Source organism: Pan paniscus, chromosome 5 (assembly GCF_029289425.2).
Source record: "Pan paniscus chromosome 5, NHGRI_mPanPan1-v2.0_pri, whole genome shotgun sequence".
Classification (NCBI taxonomy): domain Eukaryota; kingdom Metazoa; phylum Chordata; class Mammalia; order Primates; family Hominidae; genus Pan; species Pan paniscus.
In genome coordinates, this window is record NC_073254.2 from 37,987,976 (window position 1) to 38,002,799 (window position 14,824).

A 14,824-nucleotide genomic window follows, 5' to 3' on the forward strand; every position below is an offset into this window, starting at 1 on the left:
CTGAATTGTGTCCCTCTCCCACCAAGTTCTTATGTTGAAGTCCTGATCTCTAGGACCTCAGAATGTGGCTTTATTTGGAGACAGGGTTTATACAAAAGTATAATTATTAAGCTAATTATATTGTATTGGGGGGCCCCAATGCAATATAATTGGTGTCCTTTTAAGAAGGAAGATTAGGACACAGATGCACACAGGGAAGGCCATGTAAAGATAAAGGGAAGAGAAGATGGCCGTCTTCAAGCCAAGGAGAGAAGCCTCAGAAGAAACCAGTCCTGTTGACAACTTAATCTCAGACTTCCAGCCCCAGAATTGTGAGAAAACAAATTTCTGTTTCTGTTGCTGAAGCCACCCAGTCTGTGGTGCCTTGCAATGGCAGCCCTAGAGAACTAATATAGTTCTCTCTGTATATTATATATATATATATAGTATAATTATAATATATAATTATATATTATACTATAATATATAGTACTTTATATATAATATATAAATATATACAATATATAAATATATACATAAATATATATAATATATAAAGAATATTATATATTATAGGATATATAATAATATATTATATATATGATACTATCTATAATATATAATATATATGATACTATCTATAATATATAATATATGTGATACTATCTATAATATATAATATATATGATACTATCTATAATATATAATATATATGATACTATCTATAATATATAAAGAACTATATTATAATTATATATTATATATTATAGAGAGAACTATATTAGTTCTCTCTATATATAATTGCAAATCTAAACCAAGACAGGTAGAATTGTGCTAGGAAGAGAAGAGTCTTAGTAAAATTATCATTATGACCTAAGTTCTTCTGAGAGTTAAGACAGGAATAACATTTTTTTCACTCGGTTTATACTATTCCTGCTCCATGATACAGTGCTGAAATGGTAAACCTATCCAAGGGGATCTAATTATTTCTCCTAAATTTTTAATATATTTGGACATTAAGCTTTTGATATTTTCCATAGCATTAGAAATGCCCTGATATTAGTTCATTACTTTTACCACTATAGTTTTAAAGCCTGGAATAATGCTTAATATAATGATTTATTTTCTGGCTTTACTATAATGCAGAAGAAATAGGAATACCTGCCATGAAATCAAAGGAAGACATTGATTTATGCTCTGGGAAGAATGAATTGAAAATTGAATAAAGACAAGAGAAAATAAAATTTCCTAGACCCAGAACAAATGGAAATTGATTTAATTTACTGAAAAGAAATCACCTCTTTGAGTAGTCAAGCAAAGCATTAGGATCTTGCTGACTACCAGGAAAGGACAAATTAGAATTAGAAGAATCTATGAGTATGTGGACTCCAAATTACTATAGTATCTTTCTGGTAAATTTCTCCATTTTACACAAAACAGTATGTAACATTTCAGGGAATCATGGCTTTTTTCCACCAGTTATGTATAATGATATTAAAATATTTTCTTTGCCTTGCCTTTTAAAAAAAGATTAAATTATATTCTGTCTTGCAGGCACACACCACATGCATTCTTGACAGTGGTGTTTGAAACATATGGGCATTTCAGATGTCTACAGTTTTCCTAATAACTTTTGACTCCTCTAAAAAAACTTCATTTCCAGAGCCATGGCTAAGAATCCTTGGACAGTGAGAGATGGGGACGGTCACATGTATCAGGACATAGACTTCTTGCTAGAATAGGACTGACCCCAAGCAACACTTTTAGATTTATAACAAATGGGTCAGGGAAACTGCCTGCCTGCCAACTGTAAGAAAGTGACAACAAGGGAAGTTTAAAAAATATGTATTTAAATATTCTCTGTACTGAAAAACAATGTGGCAGAATTGAAATAAAAGTATAGTACCTAAAAATCCTAAAGATTTGAACTTCTTTTTGATCTCACCTTAGAGGGAAATTTTGACAAAAAAACTGCACAGGACTTAATGTAGCACAAAATACATTGAACTATTGGCATCATGTGAATGACATAATTTAAGACAGAATAGGACAGACATTTGGAAATATGTGTGTCTTTCTATCTGAAGACCATCTCCATGGTTGGGATGAGTGATTTCCCCTGAGTGGAGTGGCTAGTCTCATATCATATATCTTAGAGCAGGAAAGGAGGGAGATGGGCTTGAAGTGGTGAATGAGAGGTTCACCTTGTCCCCAAGTTAGCCTACAAGACAGGTCCCAGCAATTGTAATTTCTCTTGGTATTTTAGTTTTGTTATTTTCCAGTGACCTCTAAAGTTGCAATAGAGAGAGCTTAGTGTAAGCTGTGCTCTGGGGAATGGAGGGACTAGTTATGTCGATGCTTGGGGCAAGCAGTTCCCAGCAAAGTAATTGGCAGACATATGGAGAAGCCTGTTGTAAGAGTTAATCCACAAAGATCCAAGATGAAATGCTCTGGCAGGTTAGGAGGCTAAGTTAGTGACAACTGACGACCAGCATAAACTTTGGGAGTTCACGATAATTTTTCTCAGGAGCATTCAGTAGAGGAAAGGCTTTTGACATCTGTGGTTTAGAAGCTTGTATCATTAATCTTTGGGCATTATGGGAATAAGTTTCTAGAGATCTTGGAGGGGGCCAAAGATTATTAGCTTAAACTATATCTCTGGACTTGAAGTTCAACCTGTTCCCCAAGAACTTAGAAAATGGATAACAACTTATCTTCTATTAAAATGTAAAAGCAAAGCCCAATCAGTTAGAGTTGAATGTTCTGGACCAGGGAGACATCATAGTAACAGTAGTGTGAAGAAGGGGAGGGTTAATCAAAACAAGGATGGTCAGGTAGTAGAAGCATGGAAAAAAAACAAAATTAGTTGTTGGTCGTGTCCTCGGAGGAGTGTTTCAGATATAGAAAACCTAAATTAAAATTAATCTTATCCTGGTGTCATTGACGAGATTATCCCTATTCTATTATTTTTATTATACTTTTAAGTTTTAGGGTACATGTGCACAACGTGCAGGTTTGTTACATATGTATAGATGTGCCATGCTGGTGTGCTGCACCCATTAACTCGTCATTTAACATTAGGTATATCTCCTAATGCTATCCCTCCCCTCTCCCCCAACCCCACAAAAGGCCCCGGTGTGTGATGTTCCCCTTCCTGTGTCCAAGTGTTCTCATTGTTCAATTCCCACCTATGAGTGAGAACATGTGGTGTTTGGTTTTTTGTCCTTGCGATAGTTTGCTGAGAATGATGGTTTCCAGCTTCATCCATGTCCCTACAAAGGACATGAACTCATCATTTTTTATGGTTGCATAGTATTCCATGGTGTATATGTGCCACATTTTCTTAATCCAGTCTATCATTGTTGGACATTTGGGTTGGTTCCATGTCTTTGCTATTGTGAGTAGTGCCGCAATAAACATAAATGCGCATATGTCTTTATAGCAGCATGATTTATATTCCTTTGGGTATATACCCAGTAATGGGATGGCTGGGTCAAATGGTATTTCTAGTTCTAGATCCCTGAGGAATCGCCACACTGACTTCCACAATGGTTGAACTAGTTTACAGTCCCACCAACAGTGTAAAAGTGTTCCTATTTCTCCACATCCTCTCCAGCACCTGTTGTTGCCTGACTTTTTACTGATTGCCATTCTAACTGGTGTGAGATGGTATCTCATTGTGGTTTTGATCTGCATTTCTCTGATGGCCAGTGATGATGAGCATTTTTTCATGTGTTTTTTTGGCTTCATAAATGTCTTCTTTTGAGAAGTATCTGTTCATATCCTTCGCCCACTTGTTGATGGAGTTTTTTTTTTCTTGTAAATTTGTTTGAGTTCATTGTAGATTCTGGATAATAGCCCTTTGTCAGATGAGTAGATTGTAAAAATTTTCTCCCATTCTGTATGTTACCTGTTCAATCTGATGGTAGATTCTTTTGCTGTGCAGAAGCTCTTTAGTTTAATTAGATCCCATTTGTCAATTTTGGCTTTTGTTGCCATTGCTTTTGGTGTTTTAGACATGAAGTCCTTGCCCATGCCTATGTCCTGAATGGTAATGCCTAGGTTTTCTTCTAGGGTTTTTATGGTTTTAGGTCTAACGTTTAAGTCTTTAATCCATCTTGAATTAATTCTTGTGTAAGGTGTAAGGAAGGGATCCAGTTTCAGCTTTCTACATATGGCTAGCCAGTTTTCCCAGCACCATTTATTAAATAGGGAATCCTTTCCCCATTGCTTGTTTTTGTCAGGTTTGTCAAAGATCAGATAGTTGTAGATATGCGGCATTATTTCTGAGGGCTCTGTTCTGTTCCATTGATCTATATCTCTGTTTTGGTACCAGTACCATGTTGTTTTGGTTACTGTAGCCTTGTAGTATAGTTTGAAGTCAGGTAGCGTGATGCCTCCAGCTTTGTTCTTTTGGCTTAGGATTGACTTGGCGATGTGGGCTCTTTTTTGGTGCTGTATGAACTTTAAAGTAGTTTTTTCCAATTCTGTGAAGAAAGTCATTGGTAGCTTGATGGGGATGGCATTGAATCTATAAATTACCTTGGGCAGTATGGCCATTTTCATGATATTGATTCTTCTTACCCATGAGCATGGAATGTTCTTCCATTTGTTTGTATCCTCTTTTATTTCATTGAGCAGTGGTTTGTAGGTCTCCTTGAAGAGTTTCTTCACATCCCTTGTAAGTTGGATTCCTAGGTATTTTATTCTCTTTGAAGCAATTGAGAATGGGAGTTCACTCATGATTTGACTCTCTGTTTGTCTGTTATTGGTGTATAAGAATGCTTGTGATTTTTGCACATTGCTTTTGTATCCTGAGAGTTTACTGAAGTTGCTTATCAGCTTAAGGGGATTTTGGGCTGAGGCGATGGGGTTTTATAGATGTACAATCATGTCATCTGCAAACAGGGACAATTTGACTTCCTCTTTTCCTAATTGAATACTCCTTATTTCCTTCTCCTGCCTAATTGCCCTGGCCAGAACTTCCAACACTATGTTGAATAGGAGTGGTGAGAGAGGGCATCCCTGTCTTGTGCCAGTTTTCAAAGGGAATGCTTCCAGTTTTTGTCCATTCAGTATGATATTGGCTGTGGGTTTGTCATAGATAGCTCTTATTATTTTGAGATACGTTCCATCAATACCTAATTTATTGAGAGTTTTTAGCGTGAAGGTTGTTGAATTTTGTCAAATGCCTTTTCTGCATCTATTGAGATATTCATGTGGTTTTTGTCAGTGGTTCTGTTTATATGCTGGATTATGTTTATTGATTTTCATATGTTGAACCAGCCTTGCATCCCAGGGATGAAGCCCACTTGATCATGGTGGATAAGCTTTTTGATGTGCTGCTGGATTCGTTTTGCCAGTATTTTATTGAGGATTTTTGCATCAAAGTTCATCAGGGATATTGGTCTAAAATTCTCTTTTTTGTTGTGTCTCTGCCAGGCTTTGGTATCAGGATGATGCTGGCCTCATAAAATGAGTTAGGGAGGATTCCCCCTTTTTCTATTCATTGGAATAGTTTCAGAAGGAATGGTACCAGTTCCTCCTTGTACCTCTGGTAGAATTTGGCTGTGAATCTGTCTGGTCCTGGACTTTTTTTGGTTGGTAAGCTATTAATTATTGCCTCAATTTGAGAGCCTGTTATTGGACTATTCAGAGATTCAATTTCTTCCTGGTTTAGTCTTGGGAGGGTGTATGTGTTGAGGAATTTATCCATTTCTTCTAGATTTTCTAGTTTATTTGCGTAGAGGTGTTTGTAGTATTCTCTGATGGTAGTTTGTATTTCTGTGGGATCGGTGGTGATATCCCCTTTATCATTTTTTATTGCATTGATTCTTCTCTCTTTTCTTCTTTATTAGTCTTGCTAGCTGTCTATCAATTTTGTTGATCCTTTCAAAAAACCAGCTCCTGGATTCATTGCTTTTTTGAAGGGTTTTTTGTGTCTCTATTTCCTTCAGTTCTTCTCTGATCTTAGTTATTTCTTGCCTTCTGCTAGCTTTTGAATGTGTTTGCTCTTGCTTCTCTAGTTCTTTTAATTGTGATGTTAGGGTGTCAATTTTAGACCTTTCCTGCTTTCTCTTGTGGGCATTTAGTGCTATAAATTTCCCTGTACACACTGCTTTGAATGTGTCCCAGAGATTCTGGTATGTTGTGTCTTTGTTCTCGTTGGTTTCAAAGAACATCTTTATTTCTACCTTCATTTCATTATGTACTCAGTAGTCATTCAGGAGCAGATTGTTCAGTTTCCACGTAGTTGAGCAGTTTTGAGTGAGTTTCTTAATCCTGAGTTCTAGTTTGATTGCACTGTGGTCTGAGAGACAGTTTGTTGTAATTTCCGTTCTTTTACATTTGCTGAGGAGTGCTTTACTTCCAACTATGTGGTCAATTTTGGAATAGGTGTGGTGTGGGGCTGAAAAGAATGTATACTCTGTTGATTTGGGGTGGACAGTTCTGTAGATGTCTATTAGGTCGGCTTGGTGCAGAGCTGAGTTCAATTCCTGGATATCCTTGTTAACTTTCTGTCTCGTTGACCTGTCTAATGTTGACAGTGGGGTGTTAAACTCTCCCATTATTATTGTGTGGGAGTCTAAGTCTCTTTGTAGGTCTCTAAGGGCTTGCTTTATGAATCTGGGTGCTCCTGTATTGGGTGCATATATATTTATGATAGTTAGCTCTTTTTGTTGAATTGATCCCTTTACCATTATGTAATGGCCTTCTTTGTCTCTTTCGATCTTTGTTGATTTAAAGTCTGTTTTATCAGAGACTAGGATTGCAACCCCTGCCTTTTTTTGTTTTCCATTTGCTTGGTAGATCTTCCTCCATCCTTTTATTTTGAGCCTATGTGTGTCTCTGCACGTGAGATGGGTTTCCTGAATACAGCACACTGATGGGTCTTGACTCTTTATCCAATTTGCCAGTCTGTGTCTTTTAATTGGAGCATTTAGCCCATTTACATTTAAGGTTAATATTGTTATGTGTGAATTTGATCCTGTCATTATGATGTTAGCTGGTTATTTTGCTTGTTAGTTGATGCAGTTTCTTCCTAGCATCGATGGTCTTTACAATTTGGTATGTTTTTGCAGCGGCTGATACCGGTTGTTCCTTTCCATGTTTACTGCTTCCTTCAGGAGCTCTTTTAGGGCGGGCCTGGTGGTGACAAAATCTCTCAGCATTTGCTTGTCTGTAAAGGATTTTATTTCTCCTTCACTTATGAAGCTTAGTTTGGCTGGATATGAAATTCTGGGTTGAAAATTCTTTCCTTTAAGAATGTTGAATATTGGCCCCCACTCTCTCCTGGCTTGTAGAGTTTCTGCCGAGAGATCTGCTGTTAGTCTGATGGGCTTCCCCTTGTGGGTAACCTGACCTTTCTCTCTGGCTGCCCTTAACATTTTTTCCTTCATTTCAACTTTGGTGAATCTAACAATTATGTGTCTTGGAGTTGTTCTTCTCGAGGAGTATCTTTGTGGCGTTCTCTGTATTTCCTGAATCTGAACGTTGGCCTGCCTTGCTAGATTGGGGAAGTTCTCCTGGATAATATCCTGCAGAGTGTTTTCCAACTTTATTCCGCTCTCCCCATCACTTTCAGGTACACCAATCAGATGTAGATTTGGTCTTTTCACATAGTCCCATATTTCTTGGAGGCTTTGTTCATTTCTTTTTATTCTGTTTTCTCTAAACTTCTCTTCTTGCTTCATTTCATTCATTTGATCTTCCATCACTGATACCCGTTCTTCCAGTTGATCGAATTGGTTACTGAGGCTTGTGCATTCGTCAAGTAGTTCTTGTGCCGTGGTTTTCAGCTCCATCAGGTCCTTTAAGGACTTCTCTGCATTGGTTATTCTAGTTAGCCAGTCGTCTAATCTTTTTTCAAAGTTTTTAACTTCTTTTCCATGAGTTCGAACTTCCTCCTTTAGCTCGGAGTAGTTTGATCGTCTGAAGCCTTCTTCTCTCAATTCATCAAAGTCATTCTCTGTCCAGCTTTGTTCCATTGCTGGTGAGGAGCTGCATTCCTTTGGAGGAGGAGAGGCACTCTGATTTTTAGAATTTTCAGTTTTTCTGCTGTTTTGTCCCCATCTTTGTGGTTTTATCTACCTTTGGTATTTGATGATGGTGACGTACAGATGGGGTTTTGGTGTGGATGTCCTTTCTGTTTGTTAGTTTTCCTTCTAATAGTCAGCACCCTCAGCTGCAGGTCTGTTGCAGTTTGCTGGAGGTCCACTTCAAACCCTTTTTGCCTGGGTATCAGCAGCAGAGGCTGTAGAACAGCGGATATTGATGAACAGCAAATGTTGCTGCCTGATCGTTCCTCTGGAAATTTTGTCTCAGAGGAGTACCCGGCTGTGTGATGTGTCAATCCACCCCTACTGGGGGGTGCCTCCCAGTTAGGCTACTCGAGGGTCAGGGACCCACTTGAGGAGGCAGTCTGTCCATTCTCAGATCTCCAGCTGCGTGCTGGGAGAACCACTACTCTCTTCAAAGCTGTCAGACAAGGACATTTAAGTCTGCAGAGGTTTCTACTGCCTTTTGTTTGGCTATGCCCTGCCCCCAGAGGTGGAGTCTACAGAGGCAGGCAGGCCTCCTTGAGCTGCGTTGGGCTCCACCCAGTTCGAGCTTCCTGGCTGCTTTGTTTACCTACTCAAGCCTTGGCAATGGTGGGCGCCCCTTTCCCAGCCTCGCTGCCACCTTGTAGTTTGATCTCAGACTGCTGTGCTAGCAATGAACGAGGCTCCGTGGGTGTGGGACCCTCCGAGCCATGTGCGGGATACAATCTCCTGGTGTGCCGTTTGCTAAGATGGTTGGAAAAGCGCAGTATTAGGGTGGGAGTGACCCGATTTTCCAGGTTCCATCTGTCACTTCTTTCCTTGGCTAGGAAAGGGAATTCCCTGACCCCTTGCGCTTCCCGGGTGAGGCAATGCCTCGCCCTGTTTCGGCTCATGCTCGGTGCGCTGCACCCATTGTCTTGTACCCACTGTCTGCCAATCCCCAGTGAGATGAACCCGGTACCTCAGTTGGAAATGCAGAAATCATTTGTCTTCTCTGTCACTCATGCTGGGAGCTGTAGACTGGAGCTCTTCCTATTCAGCCATCTTGGCACCACCCACATGTATCCCTATTCTATTATTAAATAAATATATTTGGCCATCTTATCCTGATAAATACTTAATTCACTCAGTTCTCTTTGCTCCAAATATGTGTTCACCAAGCAACATTTTGATTATGTTTTAGCTTCTTATACACATCTACATTAGAAGCTTTAAAATTTCAATCTGGGGAGATATTAGCTGGAAGTATAGAATTAAAGGGGAGGCTCAAGGCTGCATTCAAATAATGTGAAAATTTAAAATAAAATTTGGTTGCATTTAAATTGGGTAGGTTTGCAGGAAGAATTTATGGAAACCTTGGTAGGCTCAAGCTGGTGTTCTCAATGGTGTTCTGTTTTATATTTCAGAACAGAAAGATTAATGCAAATCTACTTATTTGATAGATTAACAATGATGGCTTAGAAAGAATAAACGTTTAGTTCTTATTCACTTAACAGTACAGGAATAACAAAACAGTAAAAATGTATGCAGATGTAGCTCTTAGATCATTTGGAACAGTTTTTATTCAACTCAGTAAAAGAGAAAAGAACATAGAGAAGTATGCCTGGGATATTTTTAGATGCCAGCACTGGAATCGGCATACATCACTTCCACTGCTTCTTGCCACATATAACTGCAAAGGAGATGAGCAATATAGTCTAGTATGTCCCCAAGAAGATGAAAAAATAGCCTTGCTCAACCACTAACAGCCTATCACAATATAGGCTCATTGTACTGATAAAATCCATTTTCTGAGACCATAAGGCTGACAGCCAACCTTTGAATGAATAGTAAATTCCACAAGGTAATAGATGTCACATAATGAGGTGCTTGTGGGAATAGACTGTGATAGATGACAGACAGATAGATATAGATAGATAGATAGATAGATAGACAGACAGCTGACTGTAGAGATAGCCTTCTCTACAAAAGAAACACTACACTTCTGTGATATTTTTCTTCTTTAGGTGTACATATGAACAACTTTTTCATACAATGGCTAGTTTTTCTTTACAGTATTAATATCTTTAATATTATACAATATTAATACACATACATATGCATATGTATATATAAAAGTGTGTGCATATATACCCATGCATGCATAGCTACAGTGACTGGACATCTGCACATTTAGTAAGTTACAGTGGTTCAATTGTATCCTTGGGAGATTGTTTCTAGGACCCCCAGAGATAACAAAATCCAGGGATGCTCAAGTCCCTTATATAAATTGGTGTAGTATTTACATTTAAGCTACACACAGCCTCCTATATACTTTAAGTCATCTCTAGATTACTTATAATACCTACTACAATGTAATACTATGTAAATAGTTGTTATACCATTTTTTAAATTTGTACTTTTTTATTGTGTTATTTACTTATTGAATATTTTTCTATCTATGCTTAGTTGAATCTAAAGATGTGGGAACCCAGCCCACACATACAAAGGGCTGTTTGTATATAAAATCATGACAAAATCATTTGATATTTTAGTTATACTTTTTTTTTAAATTACTATAAAGGTTTCATTCAATGATATCATCATCTCTCACGGATTTAACTCTTTAATTACCATGTATATGCTGATGAGTCTCAAAATTTATATTTTGCCCAGATCTCTCTTCTGAATTTCAGACTTTTCTAACTAACTGCCTTTTTAAGAACTGCAGCTGGATGTTTAATTTGGGATTGCGAATTTGACGTATCTAAAAGAGGAGAACCTGATCTTAACCTAACCACACCCCCAAATGAACTCCTCCCTCATCTCAGGAAATGGGTTGTCTCTTCTTCTCAGTGTTCAGGCTTCAAAGGCTATGGTGCCATCTTTGACTTTTTTCTTTCACTCACAACTTACAGAAAATCTCTCAGCCAATACTGTCAGCTCTGTCTCCAAAATGTGTCTGTAATGCAACCATTTATTTCCATCCTCACAGTCATACTCCTGGCTCAGACCACCAGCATGAGCATGTGGAGTTTTAAGTCACCCTTTAATTGTTTCCTCAAGGGCTACCCTTCAGTGCAATCCCAACCCTGTAGTCAGAGAGAACCTTACAATCTAAGACAGGTAACATTACTCCTCTGTTTCAACCCTCTGGTGGATTGTCATTTTGGTGTAAAGGATAAAATCCATACAACGACTGCAAAGCCCTACTGGATCTACTCAACTTCTCGTTATCTTTCTGAGGTCATCCCCAACTATTCTCCATTTTGTTCCTGCTGCCCTGGACATGCTGGCCTCTGGCTTTTCCTTGACAAGACATGCACACTTCTACCTCAAGTGTGCATTGAGGTAGAAGTTTTTCTATTCCTGGAATGGTCTTCTCTCAGACACTCTTCTGGTTCCCTCCCTCTTTTTCTTCAGTCATTTGCTAAAATAGTTACTTTGTTAGTGATGTCTTCTCTTGGCACCCATCTAAGATGTTGGCTCCTGTTCCCTGACACTGCATATCTCATTGTATATTTTACTTTTTCCCTTGGATGCTTATTGCTTCTAGCATAGCATTTTAGTTAATGATCCTTTAATTGCTGATGTCTTGTATTAGAACACTGATTCCATTAAGTCAGGGATTTTTTTCGGTTTTGTTTGTTGATATTTCCCTAGTACCCAGAAAAATGCCTTGGATAGAGTAGGTATTCATAAATATTTGTTACATTAATCCCATATTCATATACCTATTAATACCATGCCTTCTTTGACATGGGGAGCCACAGACAGGATATTTCGTATTTTTGTGTTTCAGAATAGAATATCTCCTATTGTGAGATCTACTATTGTTCAGAATAACTTTGACACTTTTACTATCTACCTTTTAGCTGTTAACAATCCATTTTTTGCTCATGTACAAATATGTTTATGTTTATACTCAAAATTTTGTTTATTGATATATTTTAATTTCTTAAGGCCAAAGTTCTTCCTACTTTCTCTGTTTGTTTTTTCGTTCTTACTTTTACTTACTTTAGATTGAAGGCATTATTATTCTAGATTATATTTAGAGGGATTGTATATTTGTCAACCAAAATCTCTCTTTCCCCAGTAATTTTGAGGGAATGATGTTTCTGTTACGATTTTGTAGATATTTCTAATTCCTTTTTGCCTTCCAACTACATGAGACTTCTATTTGCTTAATCTTGTAGCCAGTTCTCAGAATCTGTACATCTCTATCATGATCTGTAACTGCTAATTTAGAGTTAAAAGCATAAGAAGGCTGCATGGAAATATATAGAAATATAAACAAAATTCCTATATTTTCTTTAGCTCATAAACTGTCTTTCCTCATTGAGTTTAGATAGATCAAAATGTACATGTTCTCATTTTCAGGTTATAAGTTATATTAATTATAATAGGGTAATATTCAAGTCAAAAATTATTTTTTCATTTTAATAGTATTGTGAACCAACATCAAAAATTCTCCCTCTGTTTTTTGTTGCCTGACCCTTATAAAACCATTTTGAGAACTTCCATCATGTATGTGGTTATGAGATTACAACTGTGGTTAATTTCAACAACAACTTTGCCAATAAAGACTCAAGGGAGCAAGTAGCAAAGGGTTTTCTCCACTCTCTAGCATCTAGGTAGGCCTTTTCCATGACATGGCCTACCTCTGAATAGGGCTTAGGAAGGTGACACTTAGAAATGGGCATCTGGCATATTTGTTCATAGTCAGCATATACCAATACCATGATGTACTGATGCATGTGCTTTTGAATTTTTCATTTGAATTTTCAATTTCCCTTCAGAATCTGTTAGTAGAAAATGAGCATCCCTGGTATTCACCTATGTCACAAATTTGTCCAAGACAGGAAAGTGGGGTTAGTGACGTTTATCCAGAAATGAAATCAAGGGCATGGAGCTCATTTTCACAAGAAATATATTGTATTCAATAATGTGAGAGCAGCTAAGTTTAAAAGATATTGGGCATCCACTGAGCCCCAGAGGCTGTACCCTCAATATATAAATGATCTGTCTTTGCTATTTTAGCAGGGTCAACAGCCATTATTTTTGGTAGCCACTTGTCATAGTTCCTTGTGATTAAAAATGCAATGGTTATCGTCAGTGTACATTACCTCACTCCTGCCACCTATCCTGGGCCTCTTCTCAGATGACCCAAGGTTCAGACATGGTTGTAGCACAGAATACTGAACTATGTGGTTAGAGGGTTTTCTTCCATTTGTAACCTCACAAAGTGCAACATTGGCTGCCACTGAATCAAAAGAGAATGAATCAGAAGCATGTGAATAAATGTGAAGAATTATAATGTGGTATAAAGAGCACTGCATTTAAAGTTAGAAGACCTGGGATGAAGCTTTTGCCTTAACATTTAACAGCTCTACTGTTAATGACTGCCTACCTACTTTCTAGGATTGTTGTGAGGATTAGGCAAACTGTGTAAGCAAGACTTATTTTGTATAAGCTATAAAGCACTTAACTATCAATAATACATGTTGGCCGGGCATGGTGGCTCACGCCTGTAATCCCAGCACTTTGGGAGGCCGAGGTGGGCAGATCACCTGAGGTCAGGAGTTCATCCTGGCCAAAATGGTAAAACCCAGTCTCTACTAAAAGTACAAAAATTAGCCAGGCGTGGTGGTGGGCGCCTGTAATCTCAGCTACTCAGGAGGCTGAGGTGAGAGAATTGCATGAACCTGGGAGGTGGAGGTTGTGGTGAGCTTAGATCACGCCACTGCACTGAAGCCTGGGCGACAGAGCAAAATTCTGTCTCAAATAATAATAATAATACATGCTATTATTGATAATATTATTATTTATGGCTGAATAAGACCAAACCCTGTAAAAGTTAGAAAGCTTGTTTTTAGTATCTGGAAGATCCTTAGGAGTATTAAATAGATACCTTTCTTCATCTCTCAACAGATGTTTCAATTCATGCCATCACATCTTTGAAAACTGGCAATTCAACCTTGCCTTGAGCATTTCCATGTACAGGAAACACATGATCTCTTAAGGAGTCCATTTCACCGTCAGACGGTTCTGAAGGATGTAAGGGGTTCTCAACATTGAAACCAGTGCTGGCTCCTGGTTTGAATTTCTGTAGCCACTCCAGTCTGGTTCTTGTGCTCACCATTCCTCCAAATTGGCCGCCTATGACTTCTATGACAATAAATCCAATGGACCCTTGCCAACCTTATCATATTTTCTCAGCAGCATTTGACCCAGTTGGCATTCTTGACTTCTTCAAGGCTCCTTCTGTCCTTGATTCCCACTATGTCACTTTCTCCTGGATGCCAGCCTATGTCTCTGGGCATGGCTTCCCCATCTCCTTTGCCAATGTATCTACCTCAATTCCAAAAACAATCATAACCTCCAGAAATGCTTTGTCCCACACAAAATATTTACCTAAATGTTAAAGTTTTCTTTAGGCTTCCAGTCAGTTTACTCAGGAGTTGATTTAAAAGGAGTTGATAAATAGAAAATATTCACTTTTCTCCTTAAAAGAATAACATAATTTGGATGGATATTCTTTTTTATTAAAATGATATTCTTTTTTATTAAAAATAATATGCAAGCAAAAACATTGATGATCTCACTTTGTGTCCATTACTGAATTATATCTGCAAAATTCCCAAGTACTTATGTTGACTGGTAATTCAAGAAGAATATTATTCAATATTAATGATTTAATTCAAGATACATGCACATAACACTTTTTTTCAATTTCCAGTTATTACTCACACTCTGAATTAACCTGTAATAATTAAAAAGAAAATAAGACCTTTCATAAGGAAGAAAAACCAGTGCAGGATATA

The 14,824-nt window shown here is 37.8% G+C and overlaps 1 long non-coding RNA gene across 1 annotated transcript in view; it reads left to right on the forward strand.

Moving 5' to 3' along the window:
• The window catches only part of LOC134730541 (uncharacterized), a 32,258-nt gene extending 18,063 nt beyond the window's left edge, over positions 1 to 14,195 (forward strand). The window contains exon 4 of the long non-coding RNA XR_010112330.1: positions 13,932 to 14,195. This is a non-coding gene — a long non-coding RNA (uncharacterized LOC134730541). The remainder of the gene's footprint in view (positions 1 to 13,931) is intronic.
• Positions 14,196 to 14,824: the final 629 nt, after the last annotated feature.